The sequence below is a fragment of the Panthera leo genome, chromosome E2, assembly GCF_018350215.1.
Source record: "Panthera leo isolate Ple1 chromosome E2, P.leo_Ple1_pat1.1, whole genome shotgun sequence".
Lineage (NCBI taxonomy): Eukaryota > Metazoa > Chordata > Mammalia > Carnivora > Felidae > Panthera > Panthera leo.
In genome coordinates, this window is record NC_056693.1 from 26020639 (window position 1) to 26024586 (window position 3948).

Below are 3948 nucleotides of genomic sequence, written 5' to 3' on the forward strand. Positions count from 1 at the left end.
AGTTTTCTCATCTTTTAAATGGAATTAAAATACCATCTAACAATGGTAAATAGCTTCTATGTGTCAGGCTTTGAAATTTGTTAAGTAATTAAGACACATTCATTGAACACTGCTCTGCATGTTTTACATAATTTGAAACTCATGGCAACCCATTGAGGTAGGATTATTACTATCCCCATTCTACCTGGGAGGCACAGAATGGTTAAGTAAATTGCTTTGGCAGACTCCAGAGCTCTCTGACCCCTGAGGCTAGACCATCCTAATTACCACTTCATAGGGTTGCATTTGGAACATGGAAAACATGTAGCCCACTGCCTGATTTGTATTAAACACTCAATACAAGTTAGTTCTCTCACATTTGATTGTATTTAGCTCAGTAATTTATCAATACTATTTCTTATTTAGTTCAGGTGTTTTTCTTTTCATCCAATAACAATAGTAAGTAAATTTCTTAAAGGAAAGGTATTAAAACTTGTGGTTCTTTGGCAGCTTTCATGGTGCATTTAGAGGTTCTCAGTAGAAATTTCTTAAAATGTGCAGAATAAATGCTTACTGGTTGAATAAATGAAGTATTCAGTAAAAAGAAAATGCAAAATATGATTGATTGGCTTTTATAGCTTCTATTTATTATACCCCACCAAATTCTAAAAAAGAATTTGAGGAGAATTATAAAAATATGAAAGATTCAACAGGATAAAAACAAACAAGTGAGAAAATTGGAGTAAAGGGAAAAGAAAACATAATCAAGGATGTTTATTTCTTTGTCATTTCTTGATAGAAATTTTTCAGTATATCTCCAAGATTAAACCCAGAAACTTAACCAAGAATTGGAATTTATTCCTGGAGGGTGTTTGCTTGGATTCTGTTGGGACACAACTTGAATCTCAAAGGGGGAGTTTGGGTGGGCAAATTCAGGAAATGTGGGGCTGTCTCTGGTATGGCTCCTAAGAAAATATCAGTTTTACCTTGAGACCAATGCACCCAGACCTGACTTTATAAAGAGGTAGTTTTCTCTGAGTTAAAGAGACTTATGTTCTACTGGCTCACATTACCACATCAAACCTTTCTCAATTCTATGTCTATTTCATCTCCAAGATGTATCAATATGTCTGGAAGGCTTGGAAGAGCCTTCTTTTTTTTTTTTTATTTTTTATTTTTTTTTTATTTTTTAATATATGAAATTTACTGTCAAATTGGTTTCCATACAACACCCAGTGTGGAAGAGCCTTCTTAATCACCCCAGTCTCTCTGGACTTAGAATCCATTAAGAATAGGTAGGGTCTTGTGGAAACAAAGGATAGTGGAATAATTTTAAAATGTTTTGAGTAAGGCTACTTGCCCCTTCCATCTATCTCGGCCAGCCTGTATAGTAACCTCTCTACAGCTGTGGTTCTTAGTCTTGGCTGCACATCAGAATCACCTGGTAGCTTTTAAAAATTACCAATGCCTGAGCACCATGAGTAAAGCATCTAATTTAACTGATCTGTGTGGGGCCAGTCATTCATTTTTAAAGCTTCTAAAATGATTCTAGCGTGCAGCCAATGTTTAGAACCACTTAAAATACATACAAATCCCCTGCAGGGCTTGTTAAAACATAGATTGCTGAGCCCCACCCCAGTTATTTATCCAGAAGGTGTAGGGTGGGGTCTGAGAATTTGCATTTCTTTAAAAAAAAAAAAAATTTAATGTTTATTTTTGAGACAGAGAGAGACAAAGCATGAACGGGGGAGGGGCAGAGAGAGGGAGACACAGAATCGGAAGCAGGGTCCAGGCTCTGAGCCATCAGCCCAGAGCCCGACGCAGGGCTTGAACTCACGGACCACGAGATTGTGACCTGAGCTGAAGTCGGACGCTTAACTGACTGAGCCACCCAGGCGCCCCGAGAACTTGCATTTCTAACAACTTTGTAGGTGACACTGATGTTGCTGGTCCCATGACCACACTTCTTTAGTCAGAGAATCTCAATGCTTGCAACAATTTCATTATGATATAAGTGTTTCTTTATTATTACGGAGGTAATTTTGGGTGTCTTGATTTTTGATTTAATGAGTAATATTAGAAAAAAAATGGAAATGGAACCCACAAGATCCCAGAACCTTACACACAGACCACTGTATTGTGAAACAACAGCAGCAGCTGTCAGAGATAGCATCTATTACAAGTTTATTATTTCTAAGTTGTGAACTCAGACTTGATGGGCATTCTTTCCTTCTAACCCCATGAAACCCCTATGAAGTAGCCACCTTACTATCCCATTTTACAGATGGGAAATTTGTGACACAAAGAAATTATAATGGGTATTTTACACACTTGTATCCAGAGCATAAAATCAGCTTCTTGATACAATGACATATTTTTTATGCTGTATGTATTATTCCATTGCAGTCACATATCAGTTTTTTCTCATTGGACATTTAGGTAATTTCCATCTTTTACCATTATAGTTAAGACAGCAATAATCAATTTCATTTAGTGCTCATCTTAAATTATTTTCTTAGGATAGAGACTCAATTGGTCAAAAAGTAAAATTGCCTGGCTTTGGTTACAATATACCAGAAGAGAAAATGTTTTGTTTTTTTTTAACCAAAATATTTTCAAACCAAATCATTCTCTGGATGGGTTTAGATGGTCATACATTTAAAATAATGGTACTGTAAGATTTAGAAGGTATTTCATATAATCCAGCCTCATCCCCAAATCACTCCGAGTGCTACCTCCCAAGCACCCAAGCGCTTTGACAAAACTTCCAGATTTCTGATGGCAAAAAGGTGTTTCTGCCCTCTTCTATTACAGTCACCCGTAAACAAAAAGGAAATAAGAACTAGAAACACAACTGCATCTGGGACAATTGCAGAAGACATCTGTAATTCAGAACTCCCATTGTGTAAGTAGGTGTGGGAGGAAGGTGAAACCTAAGTGCCTAAAGAAAGGCTCACGAGGGGTGCCTGAATGGTTCATTTGGTTAAGCATCTGACTTTGGCTCAGGTCATGATCTCAAGATTCATGAGTTCAAAATCCTCATTGGGCTCTCTGCTGTCAACACAGAGCCTGCTTCAGATCCTCTGTCTCCTCTCTTCTGTCCTTCCCCCGCTCCCTCTCTCCCTCTCAAAAATAAATTTAAAAAAAGAAAGAAGGAAAGCTCAGGAATCTAAGGCACCAGCTTACTGCAAAAGGTGAGCAAAAAGCAGCTGCAAACTGGGAACTATGTAAAAATCTATAAGGGACAGGCAGAGCCCCCAGATCTCCACTCATGTTGCCAAGAAGCAGGAGGTAATTCCCTAGAGAAATTAAATAGAAAGCCTCCAGCTACAGGCACAGTGGAGGGCAGATGGGCCAGACCAGACCCAGGGGATTGGGTGGAGGTCTGCACCTCAAATACGGAGGCCTCTAGCCCCTTACCCAGGTGTTGTGTGGTCACCTGACTGACTCAGCAGAGAGCCAATGTGTCCTTGATGTTGAAAACACTTCATATGGATTTATTCAAAAGTTATGATAATCATATTGGAGGTTGAATTGAAGAGAGGTAGGATGATAGAGAGCTATATCTATTTACTTTAATAGGAAATTGTATTCAATATGAAAATATTTGCAAATATTAAGGTAAATAAAGAGCATACAGCTAAAATTGTTAAAAGTGCTTGCCTCTATAAACTGGGGTGAGAGAGGAGATATTATACGTGTGGGGACTGCTATTTTTTCTCATAAGCTTTTAAGTACTAATTACTTTTTAATGATGTAAGTGTATTTCTTGATAAATTAAAATTGAGGGGAAAAAGGGAAAATTGCTTGGGCACTTAGTTGTATACTATTTAATTTATGTGCCTGATGAGTTGGATTTCCATAAATAGATTTTATTCAAGAAAGCCACTCATGGAGATTGCAGGCCATAAATAAGAATTGATGATATTGGGAGGTAATTAATTGGTCAGTAGCCAAGGAGAGAACACT